Source organism: Paramormyrops kingsleyae, chromosome 25 (assembly GCF_048594095.1).
Source record: "Paramormyrops kingsleyae isolate MSU_618 chromosome 25, PKINGS_0.4, whole genome shotgun sequence".
NCBI lineage: Eukaryota > Metazoa > Chordata > Actinopteri > Osteoglossiformes > Mormyridae > Paramormyrops > Paramormyrops kingsleyae.
In genome coordinates, this window is record NC_132821.1 from 1,315,750 (window position 1) to 1,328,648 (window position 12,899).

The window sequence follows — 12,899 nt, forward strand, 5'->3', positions numbered from 1 at the left end:
TGCAGCCTCTCCCCTCGCTCGGCGAGCCGGCGTTGCAGCCGACGGAGGCATTTCCGGGCTTTGCCCAGAGGGTAGTCCTGCCCCGACGGGCGCTCCTTCCGGAGCAGGTCCCGGCCCCGGCTAGCCAGCTCCAGGGCTACCGGGTCCTCCTGTACCTCGGGCTGGGAATGCCAGTACACGAAGTCCTGCAGCAGTCCGAGCCGGTGGTGCTCGGACTGCTGCTTCGTGCTTTCAGGGAGATCTGTCATTCTGTCAGCTTCGGTGGGGAGTGCGAGCAAGGAAGCAGGCAGCGAAGCCAGGAAGTCCGGTAGAAGGTTTATTTAAGGGCAGAAGGACAGGTGCGGACATCGACGGACTATACAACAATGACAGATCTGGGGTACACTGACTTAGACACGGACTAAATACAAGACACAGGCTAAGGGTAACGAATCACAGGTAAGAGACAATCAGGGAATCACACGAGGTAACGAGGTGGGCGTGGCACACATCGGGAGCGGACGGAGCGGGGCGTGACATTTTCAATGTTTGGAATTTTTTTCTTGATAATGGTTATATATCCCTGATACCATTATTGGGCTTTTCCTTTGACCATACTTGAGAATTTCAGGTGAAACATTTAACAGTGAACAATAGCAAATAAAAATATTACAAATATCTATTTTCATTTTAATATTCAGAGAGAACAGGCGTGGTGGCATTATAGCCTATGCACTTTTTCTTTGAAGTGATTTTATTTTTGCGTTAATGGCACTACTGATTTTACAGTACTCAGTTTCTGAAGTTTACTGATGAATAAACACGTTTGTGTTTCGAATAAGAGTGAAATCTGTGTATTTCTGTACTGCACAGTCAGACCTTAATACCATTCCTTTGGTATTGGTTCCATTGGTTTCATTTCACCTATAATCTTCATTTCAACTATAATCTTATGATATTTAGTCGATTAAAACTAGAATAAAACTAAAATAATTTAGATGACTAAATTATGACTAAAACTAAATTACATTTTAGTCAAAAGACTATGATTAAAACTAAATGAAAATTTGCTGCCAAAATTAACACTGCCCCACTGAGACCGCCAATGTGTATTTAAATTCCTTGGACCAGTATAAAAAGCAAATTGTCACGAACCTGGGGGTCAAAGTGGACGCTGCGCACAAGCTTGGCAGTCAAATTAAGGCAGTCGTAAAATCAAGCTTCTTCCAGCTGAGGAAGTTGGCTAAAATAAAGCCAATCCTTTCTCAGCAACACTTTGAGACCGTAATCCATGCCTTTGTGACCACCCGGCTGGATTACCATAATGCACTTTATATAGGGGTCAGTGCTTCATCCATTGTTCACCTCCAGAGGGTGCAAAATGCTGCCGCTCGTCTTTTAACTGGCACTTGGAAGTTTGAGCACATTTCCCCTATTTTAGCTTCACTCCACTGGCAGTATAAGGCAGTAGCAGCTCAGAGTGATAGGATGGGCCAAGGCCATGGAGGGCTTTAAAAGCAAACAAAATTTTTTTTTTTTTTAAATTTGTTTGCTTTTAAAGCCCTCCATGGCCTTGGCCCATCCTATCACTCTGAGCTGCTACTGCCTTATAACCCCACCCACTCTCTCAGGTCAAATTTTGATTGTTTTAGTTAATTATATGTTGTTTTATATTGTTTTAATATAGGGCTGTTATGTATTGTGTTTTATTTTGTTCTTATTTTTATGATGCTGTTTCATTTTATCTATTTTTCCTAACTTATTTACTGTAACAGCACTTTGGTCCTGTGCTGGTTGTTTAAAGTGCTTTATAAATAAAGTTGGATTGGATGGATATTCTTCTTGAGTTGTCGCAAGTGGTGTTTATTAGTCACAGTTATTGTACACTGTACTGAGTTTCTGTTGATATTGTACCATAATGCTCTATTTTTGTGATATTTGTTTGCTGCTTTTCTTGTGGATTGCAGTCCCCACAGTTAAGGTATGACCAAGGTATACTGTAACATGGTTGTGTGGTATTACAATGTTTTGAAAAGTTATCTCTATCTCACTGTGGAGAATTAGGTTTCGAGGGGAAGGCTAATTCTTATGTTTGTACAATTCCGATCTTGCTGGTATTCAAGGTATTCTCCTTCTCTCAGATCATATTTTAAATTACATATTTTCCTTGTTACACCGTTGCCGTGTTCCGCTACTACAAAGGTATGGCTCTACCGGTCACACGTTATTATGATTGTTCAGTTTAATAGTGGTAGTGATTTGCATTTAAATCTGTTTTATGTATGTTATTCATATTTCATACTTTAACTTCAATTAAACTGCCATAAACGGCTTGTGTTTTTAACCCAGCACCATTCCTGTCACCAGCATCATCACATACAGTCCCAAAAATATATAATTCAGTAGGGGTAGTAGTGTAATGATTGCATTTGGTGTTACTTGTAAATATTTCTTTAATTTAGATGTTGAGTCCTTGGATGATGAGCATTTTCACAGCTGGAAGGCATAACTTGCATTTCACTGTGATGTTGTTCTCCATTTCTTCTTTAAGGACAAAATAATGGCAAAATTTCTACCCATGGAATGCATGTTTTTTTCACTAGAGGCCATGGTAGTGAATAGTGCTGTAGTTCTTGAGGCCAATTTTTTTGTGGTCTCGGTCTTGTCTTGGTCTCGAATCTATTTGTTCTCGGTCTTGTCTTGGTCTCGGACATATCGGTCTCGATGGGATGGGGGAAAAAAGCGAAAACAATGCATCCTCACAGAACAGTATCATTAATTATTACGCGCCTCTATTCAAATGCAACCAGTCAGATGCATCTATTTTAAAAATGTTACATTGTATACATTTTCTCAATGGACACTGCCAGCGCTTCACAGTCCACACACATCATACACATTGCATCATAGCGAAGTCTGCAAAGAAATGTCCGAAAATGTCTGCGAAGTCGGCAGTAATTAACTTTGGTTTTAAAGAGCACAAAGAGTATATTTGTAAAACGTCCCAGAAAAAGAAACATTCTGCTGTATGCCGATTTTGTCGAACCACCTTGACGGAGACTGCTGGGACAACGTCTACATTCACCAGGCATCTGGAGAGAAAGCACCATGAAAGGTAAGATAACTAACTACAAGATCGTTGACTAGCTCTGCATTTCTTGTTGTCAAACTATGAGGAAAAACTCCTAAATCTGACAAAGAATATCGTGTTTGCACGCATAGTACAGTTGTTTGTTCAGGGGGAGATATTTTGATTTTTTGCAAGCAGCTAGCTCACTACCCTTTGTTAAGTCACTAACTGTAGATCAGTGAACCAGCACTGTATTACTAATGTTAATTTGACGGATTCGCTAGAAGAATATGTATTTAAGAGTGTCAGTGAATATGTGAGAGCCGGTGCTATGTTGCTAGACCTGACAGACGCTAGCTAGCACATTAAAACCAATAGCATTTGCTCAGGTAAAACAGCAGGTGGACCAATGTTGCCCTCATTTAAAACCAAATAAACATAACTATTTTACAGTATAGTCACAGCTTAGAATGTGTCCATTGTTTGTGTACAAGTGCAGAGTTGTGTTTTCTTATATTTGTTGTATTTCTTGAGCTTCAGTATACTTGTGAGAGGCCTTTATAAGGGCAGTGCAATGTACAGGGTTTTACCTTTTGTTAATACACAAGCATTTTTGGTTTTTGAAATGTCCCACTTTTGTGCATTTTGGGACTCACTTGTGTAATGGTATGTTAGTGTGTCAACCGCAATAGAAAAAGCAGAGTTTTGCAACACAAAAGACCGGATGTTTTTTATGCTATACAATATGTTGCCATTTTTTCTTTTTTAAAGTCTTTCTAGTAAAAGTAAGATGATTTGCTGTGATTGAATATGAATCAACACCTTACATTTCTCTTTTCTAACTTGTAGGTACTTGGAGTACAAGGGCAGAGGATCACACACGCAGGCAGACTGCACACAACCCACAATATCTTCATTTTCCCAGAAAGTGCAGTTATATGCCCAACATTCGCCAAGGCAGCAGGCTATTACAGATGCCATCCTGCATGATCTGGTCATCGGTTGCTGCTTACCCCTGTCTCTGGTTGAAAATCCCCATTTCAGGCACTTTTTACAAGTTCTGGACTGCAAATACACACCAGTGTCAAGAAGAATCCTGACCGAGAAACTTATACCAGAGTCAGTGAAGAAGGTTAAAGCAAACATCATCGAAGAGTTGAAGGCTCAGTCAAATGTGGCAGTTACTGCGGACCTCTGGTCTGATCGGAGGCTTCGTTCATTCTTAGGAGTTACTGCTCACATCTGCATGAAAGACTCAAAGGGCTTCTACACTGTGCAGTCTTTTTTTCTGGACTGCAGAGGTTTCACTGGTAAGCATTGTGGAGAAAGAATTGCTTCAGCTCGAGGAAATTGTGGAGGAGTATGGTATTCGTCTAAAAGTAAGTTTTATCATCACTGACAATGCATCAAATATGAATGTGAGGACTTAGATGATGAAATGATGTGGGAAGACATTGATGCATTTGAGTCAGCTTCGCCATGTTCATCAGGTGAGCGTCTGTCTTGCTTTGCCCACTCACTCCAACTCATCGTCAATGATGGCATGAAGGAGCTTAAGGCTGTTTCCTGAGCAATTGCTAAAGCCTCCAAGATCACCTCACTAGTGCACAGCAGCTCACAGTATAGAGAGAAATTTGAGGCTTGCTTTGGGACGAACAGGAGTATCCCAGCATCGAACACGACTCGCTGGAACAGCACCTTTAAGTCAATTCGAGCTCTCACCGCTTTAGAACATAAAACCCTCACAGAAATATGCAGTGACAGTGACAATCTTGTGTTTTCAGCACCTGAATGGACTCAGCTTATATGTGCCATTCTTGTGCCCTTCTCTGAGGCAACAGACATGACTGAAGGGGAAAAGTCAGTAACCACACTGAAAAAAAGGGAGAAGGGGGATTGTTGAATTTACAAATCTACATTTAGTATACAGTATAAGACATAATTTACTTATGTTCCTTTTCTGAACATATATCAGTCTTGTAGATCTCTTTTAATCTTGAAGGATGTGAAATCTATGAAAATCAGTTAATTTAAGAATAAATAAAATAGTTATGTTTTGTCTGGAAACTCCTCCTACTGCGAACACGTCAGCAGCAGACTCACAGCCTGCCTTTTTTTTTCAAACGCGTTGGACCAGCGAGTGTAACTGTTGGCGGTTGGGTGAATAAATGTTGGTTTGAGAAGCTTTCTACAAGGTAACAAACAATTAAACATTTTAAAATTTTGGTCAGTGTCATATGATGTCGCTTTAGACGCTTTGTTTTCACAAAGTCTATTTCTGTTCGGCAGTTAACGTCGAGCAACGTGAGTTCAATGTTAATGCTAATTTGCTAATCCAACATTACCTTTTGCATGTATTAGTTAGGCTCATTCCCATTAATATAATTTTTATTATTAATATTTGTCTGCATATCATGTGTGTTTTATAGTATGGACACTTATAGAACGCAAGTTCGGTAGTTGTTGGTCGCCAGTATTAAAAATGATGCAGTTAATAATTAGGCCGACCGAATCCCCTGGGCAGATTACAGTTTTGTCGAGCTACTATGTGTGCCACGCCCCCCTCATTACCTCGTGTTCTTCCCTGATGGATCTCACCTGTTGCTCGTTTCCCTCAGCTTGTCTAGTGTATTTAGTCCTTGTCAGAGTCAGTCATCCCCAGATCAGTCATTGTTATATTGTCCGTAGATGTCCGTGCCTGTCCGTGCCTGTCCGTCTTTGTGAATAAATCCCGTTTACCTGACGTTCTGGCTGCACGTCGCCTGCTTCCCTGCTCGCCCGAGCTCGAACGTGACAGAATGACTGATCTCTCCGAAAGCACGAAGCAGCAGTCCGAGCACCACCGGCTCGGACTGCTGCAAGTCTTTGTGAACTGGCAATCCCAGCCCGAGGTCCAAGAGGACCCGGTAGCCCTGGAGCTGGCTAGCCGGGGCCGGGACCTGCTCCAGAAAGAGCGCCCGTCAGGGCAGGACTACCCGCTTACCAAAGCCCGGAAATGCCTCCGTCGGCTACAGCGCCGGCTCACCGAGCGAGGGGAGAAGCAGCAGGAAGAGACTCCATCGCTCTTCCTGGGAGCCTGCTCTCTCCTCCCCGCCTGGGATGACACCGCCGCTACCAGCCCGGCCAGCTCCCATCCGGAGAAGCCACCTCCGATGGAGGCTTACTTCTATCGGCCGGAGCGTCTGGGGCACGGCGGAATTCGCGCCGTAAGAGACGGCGTTCCCCGGGTTCCCAAAGCCCTAAAGGGGAGGGCGCCCACGCGCTCAACACCCCTCCTGCCGGCTCCGGACCTGCATGCTCCGGACCTGCATGCTCCAGACCTGCCCGCGGCACCGCCTGCTGCTGCTGTTGCCGCCGCTCTGCCTGCGGCTGCGCTGCCTGCTGCTGCCGCTGATATGTCCGCGGCTGCACTGCCTGCTGCTGCCGCCTCTCTGCCCGCGGTGGCCGCGGTTGCGCCCCCTGCTGGCCGCGTGATGGCGGCGCCCGTTGCGGCGCCCCCTGCTGGCCGCACACCGGTGGAGGAAGATGCCGCTCTGCCCGCGGCGGTTCCTGTGGTCCACTCACCTGTCCTGCCCGTCTCGCCTGTCCTGCCCGGCCAGCCCTGCTCACCTGCAGCCACACCGCTGGAGGAGGACGCCGCTTTGCCCGCGGCGCCCCCTGCTGGCCGCACGCCTGCGGAGGAGGACGCCGCTCAGCCCGCGGCGCCCCCTGCTGGCCACTCACCTGAACTGCCTGTCTCGCCTGTCCTGCCGGCGCCTGAGCTGCCTGATGTGGCCGCGGTTGCAACAACCCCACGCCCGAGGCTCCGGCTGCCCCGCTTGTTGCCTCCCTCCTGACTCCCTCGCCCTTACCCCGGCAAGGCCGACGCCCCCCAGGACCCCGCCTTTCGGTGTCCCGTAAGGGACGGGGACATAGGCGTCGGGCCCGGGTCCCGCCCGCCCTGCCCCCTGGCTCGCCCGTTCGGCCCCTGGCGGTGGCTAGGTGGCTGCCTGCGGGTCCTCCGGCTCGGGGTCGGCGGTCCCCTCCGGGTCCCCCCCTGGATCCTCGGTGCCGGTCCTCGGTCCCGCTGGTGTTCCCTCCTGCTCCCTCCGTGTCCCCTCCGTCACTCCCTCATCCCGTTCCCTTGGCCCCTGGGTGGTCCCCTCCTGCTCCCTCCTCCCTCTCCCCTGCGGCCCCTCCGGCCGCTGCCCGTCGCCCGCCTGGGCTCCCTCGTGCTCCCCTTGTTCCTCCTCCCTTATCCGTTTGTCCCGCCTGTCTCTGCTCCTCGTCCCTCTTTGTCTCCTTCGTTCACTCCTGGCCCTTTTGTTCCGCCTTTCTCCCCTTCTTCTGTGTCTCCCTTCCTTGTCTGCCTGTCTGCCTTCCCTGTTCTGTGTCGTGTCTTGTCCTTCTTCTCGTCCCTGTTCTTGGTCTGCGTCTCCGTTCTGTTCCCTGTTTTTGGTTGACGTTCTGCTTTGTTTTCCCGGTTCGTCTCGTCCGTCGCCTGTAGTGGAAAATTACCACCAAGCATGATGTCTGATGGTTACTAAGGAAGTTAGGCTGCAAAATAAGGTTGCTATGATAGAAGAAACAGATGCAAGAGACTGGGGAGGGGTTTTAGACCTTACCCATGTTAAGCTAGACAAGAGATGAATTTTTATTCTATATATGGTAAATATAAGATGCTTGTGCTAGACGAAAAGCTTGTCCTGAGCATAGAATGTGCAAAAGCAGACATGGGTCTTCCGGTTGTGGTTGCAGAGAAAGGTCATTTGTCTGTCAGTATAAAATGAAAGCAACTGCGTCTGCTATTTGGAGAACTTCTCAGAACTGTCTGTGGAGAGTCTCCCCGAGCTCGCATAGAAAGATATCTCAATAAATGAAACCAAGCTAAACCATTGGACTCATCTGTTACTTCCTACCTCCAAATTTCCATAACACGTGTAGCACCGGTATCACACCACTTACAGCGCCACTGGACCAGTTCTAGGTTCTAAGGAGTGGGGAGCAAAAATAATTACACCAGAGACCGTTGATTTATATACAAAAAGCCGGCAATTTACTGAATACAAACACACATGGAATATGCAAAACAAAATGGGAAAATATACCCCGCAGATCTCTAATATTTGAGGTAGATGTAATCAGCGAAAGGGCATTTCACTCTTTTTCCCTCATTCTTTAGTTCGTCTAAGTTATTTTGTCAGGCTAATCTAAATTAGATCGGTCTTTTCCTAGGTTATACCTATTTTAGAATCTCTATCTTTCTCTTTCCGAGTTAATTCTCCCTTCCTCTCACAGGTAAGAAAATACCTTCAATTTACGCAATCAAATCAAAATGAACCATAAACATTTCGTATCACATTCAAACATAGGAACTTAATATGAAAATAAAAGTATAAACCTTAAACTCAAATTCAAGTCCAAATGTGAATTCAATTATTCAGTTCAACGGAGAGTTTCAGTTCAGTTCCGTCCAAAAATAATAATTCAAACAGTTTCCTGTTCAGTTCAAAACAAATTCCTGATACTCCTACCACTCTGGCAGCGAGTCACCGTGTGCAGGAGATTTCCTCATTGATGCGATGAAAAAGATGAGTTAAAAGTCTGGGTCTGGCTCGCCATCTTGAATCCCGTCTGTGCGTGTGTATATCCGCACACTGCAGACTAATCTTCGCTCCGACCGAGCTTCAAACCAAGCAAAGAAACTTAACTAAACCCGGTGTGGATTAGTTATCATAAAATCCCTGTCAATTCCCGAGCAGGTAAGTTATGTCTTTTCAATTGCAAGATCAACTTTTCACTCCTTTCTCTGCTCACTGAACACAGCTCATTCCCTCCGATCTCTCTCGCGCCACCGGAGTACTGCGTCTCCCGTCACTAAAGTACTGCGTCTCGCGTCACTAGTTCCTTAAAAGGAGCAGTGCCGCGAATTTCCTATCAGCATGCTTTTAACCTTAAACATTAAATTGTTGTATTAACATTATTCACATTTTTTAACTCTGATGAATTAACTTATATTAATTGAATCACTTACATTTCAAATTTATCTACGCAGCTTTTAAACTATTTATTCTTATTTATGTCATGTTCTAACATGGGTTACATCCTCCCCTCTTTACCTAATGCACGTCCCTGTGCATTCTGAATCTATACTGTCATGACTCTAGGGGTTTTTGGAAAACTAGGCTCTTCAAGGGAATCTATAAACACATCACTCAAGGTTTGAAATAAAGACTGAACCATTGTAACCAACGGGTTCCCTAACTCAGGGTAAGTCAGTCTTTTAGCTGCTTTCCTGTCTCTGATAGGTCTTCTAGAACAGTCACGTTCTGTCTGGATGTCAATCTGGTCCATAACACTTGTGTCTTCTTCGCCCTCTCGAACAAGTTGAGTAGAAGGATGGACACTATCTAGGCCTTCCTCAGGTAGGTTTCCAGTTTCCTGTCCAACGATTGGGCTGCTCTCTTCAGGATCAGGTAAGTCTAGGTCACAAATCTCTACAGGAACATCTTCAGGAAGAGCTTTGGCCACGTTTGAAGGATCTTGCTTATCAGCAGTCAACTCTTTGGAGGGTTCCGGATCAATCCTTTCTGGTGAGTGTTCTATCGGTTCAAGGGTCGGGTCAAAACCTAATGTTTCCACTCTTAGGGTTCTGTGTCCATCATAGTGATATTCCTCAGAGTCAGATTGGGATCCATCCCCATCAGCTCTATCTGAACTGTCATTTTTAGGATGTTGTCGAGTTCTTGGTCGTCTAACTGCCATTGATGGGTTAGTTTCACTTTCGATTGAGGCCACAGGAAGGAAACCGCATGGCAGCAGGAGGTCACGATGAAGAGTTCTTTGTGGGCCATCTCTTGTCTCAGGCCTCACGACATATACTGGGACGTCTCCAGACTGCTTCTGGACAATATACACATCAGACTCCCACTTGTCGGCCAACTTATGTTTGCCTCTAAGACGGACGTTTCGAACCAAGACTCTGTCACCTTCTCTCAAGGTGGAATTAACAACATGCTTGTCAAACCTCGCTTTGTTGCGACTAGCTGTCTTTTTAGCATTCTCAGTTGCTACTCTGTAACTGTTCTCGAGTTGGGATTTCAGATTGCGAACATATTGCGAGTGTGAACCTGGCTGGTGATTGACCGGTAGGCCAAAGGCTAGGTCAACTGGCAATCTTGGCTGACGCCCGAACATTAACTCGTAAGGGGTAAAACCAGTTGTCTCGTTCTTGGTGCAATTATAAGCGTGTACTAATGGCTTGACGTAATCCCGCCAGTGACTCTTTTTCTGATTCTCGAGGGTTCCCAACATGTTGAGCAGGGTCCTGTTGAAACGTTCTACAGGGTTCCCCCTCGGATGGTAAGGGGTGGTTCTTATCTTTCGAGTACCAATGAGCTCACACAGCTCTTTTATTGTTCGGGACTCAAAGTCGGGACCTTGGTCACTGTGGAGTTTTTCAGGGATGCCATAATGGACGAAAAAATGGTCCCATAGGTTCTTAGCCACTGTCCTGGCTTTCTGATTCGAGGTGGGGACAGCCACTGCATATTTTGTAAAATGGTCGGTAATGACCAGAATGTCTTTGGTGTTACTGGAGTCCGGCTCCACACTGAGAAAGTCCATACACACGAGTTCAAGTGGTCTTGCTGCGACGATGTTGACGAGTGGTGCAGCTTTCTCAGGAATAGCCTTACGTCGTATGCAGCGGTTGCAGGCTTTGATCTTAGCTTCTACCTCGGCTGCCATTTTGGGCCAATAAAAGCGCTTCCGGACAAGGTCTAGAGTGCGCTCTACGCCCATGTGGCCCATGTCGTCATGGAGGCTCTTGAGGACTAAGGATCTCAGGACTTCGGGGAGCACAAGCTGGTAGTGAGTTTGAGCACCCTCTTGCCGCTTGCGATACAAGACACCATTTAAGACAATAAGTTTGTCCCACTCCCTTAATAAGAGACCAAGCTCAGGAAGTTCCTTCTTCAAGGATGGTGGGGGCCTCTCCTCTAACTCCACTTGCCTGAGTACTTCACGAATGCAGGGATCAGCATTTTGCTTGTCTCTCAATTCAGCTGGTGCTAATGAAGGGATGACAGGTAAGCCACCAAGCTGATTCTCTTCCTCAAAGCTTTGTGGTAGAGCCTTTGGATGATGGGCAAGTGACATAACCAAGATGGCGCTGGCTGATGTTTCCCCAGAGTGATTGTTGATCACTTGGCGAACCAAGTGCCTCTCACAGATAGCTTTGATGGTGTTTTCATCCAGGTGTGCATAATCAGTCTCTGATAAGTGTCTTTTTGCGAATTGTTGTATCCTCTCCAACTCTTTTTGCGACGATAAGTCATCAGGTAATCTGCCGTGGGGACGCCTGGACAGCCCATCCGCGTCTTGATTCTGCTTACCGGCTCTGTATTGTAGCTAGAAATCAAATGTCGACAGAGCGGCTAACCATCTGTAGCTTGCGGCATCAAGCTTAGCAGAGGTAAGAATGTATGTTAGCGGATTGCTATCGGTGACAGCAAGGAACGTATTCCCATATAAATAATCCTGGAATTTCTCTGTTACTGCCCATTTAAGGGCAAGGAATTCTAACTTGTGTGCAGGATACTTGGACTCACATGTCGACAGACCTCGACTTGCGTAGGCAACTACCCGCTTCCGTCCTTGTTGCTCCTGGTAAAGGGCAGCGCCGAGTCCCGAAGTACTCGCATCTGTGTGTAAGATGTAGGGGAGTTTGGGGTCAGCAAACCCGAGGATGGGCGCTGTTGTCAGTTTTCCGATTATGGTGTCGAACGCTGCCTGACAAGCAGACGTCCATCTGTCACCAAAGAGGTCCTTTGGGTTGTAGTATTTCTCAGGGCTCTCTGTGGTTTTAGTGCGCTTTCTCAGCGGTGGATAGCCAGCAGTGAGCTCGTTGAGTGGCTTCACAATCTTTGAGTAGTCCTTCACAAACCGGCGGTAATAACCGCAGAAGCCCAGGAAGGTTCTTAGCTCTTTCAGATTGTTTGGTTTTGGCCAGGTTTCTAATGCTGCTACTTTATCTGGGTCAGTTTCGATGCCCTTTTCAGACACGATGTGGCCGAGGTACTTTACTGAAGTTTGGAAGAACTTGCACTTCCCTGGTGACAGTTTCAAACCAAACTCTTTCAATTGGTTGAGCACGCGCATCAACCTTTCCTCGTGTTCCCTCAGCGTCGAAGAGAAGATGATGAGGTCATCAAGAAAAACTAGGACTTGTTTCAAGTTTAACTCCCCCATACAGCGCTCCATAAGCCTCTGGAACGTGCTAGGGGCATTAGTTATTCCCTGAGGCATCCTGTTAAACTCGAAAAATCCTAGTGGGCAGACGAATGCGGTCTTGTGTTTGTCTGCTTCCTCCATCTCTATTTGATAGAAGCCTGATTTGAGATCGAGCACTGAGAACCACCGGGATCCGGTCAACGCTGAGAATGACTCCTCAAGATTAGGTAAAGCGTATGAATCTTTTACTGTTTGGGTGTTCAATTTTCTGTAATCTATGCAGAGTCTGACATCGCCATTCTTTTTCCTGACGACGACAATCGGCGAGGAGAAAGGTGACTCCGATTCACGGATGACTTCTGCATCAAGGAGTTGCTGGAGGTGGTTACGCACAGCCTCTATGTCTTGGGGGTGTATAGGTCTTGGTCTATGCTTGAATGTTGTCTCGTCACTGAGGGTTATGTGGTGTTTTATCTTGTCGGTGTGACCAAAATCAAGCTCGTGCAGTGCGAACACTTCTGGCATGGCACTTAATTTCTCAGTTATCCTCTCTTTCCACTCATTGGGTACGGGAGAGTCAGTGAAGTCAAGGTTGAGATTTAACTTTCGGTCTGGTTCTGTGGGAAGGTCTGAGTCA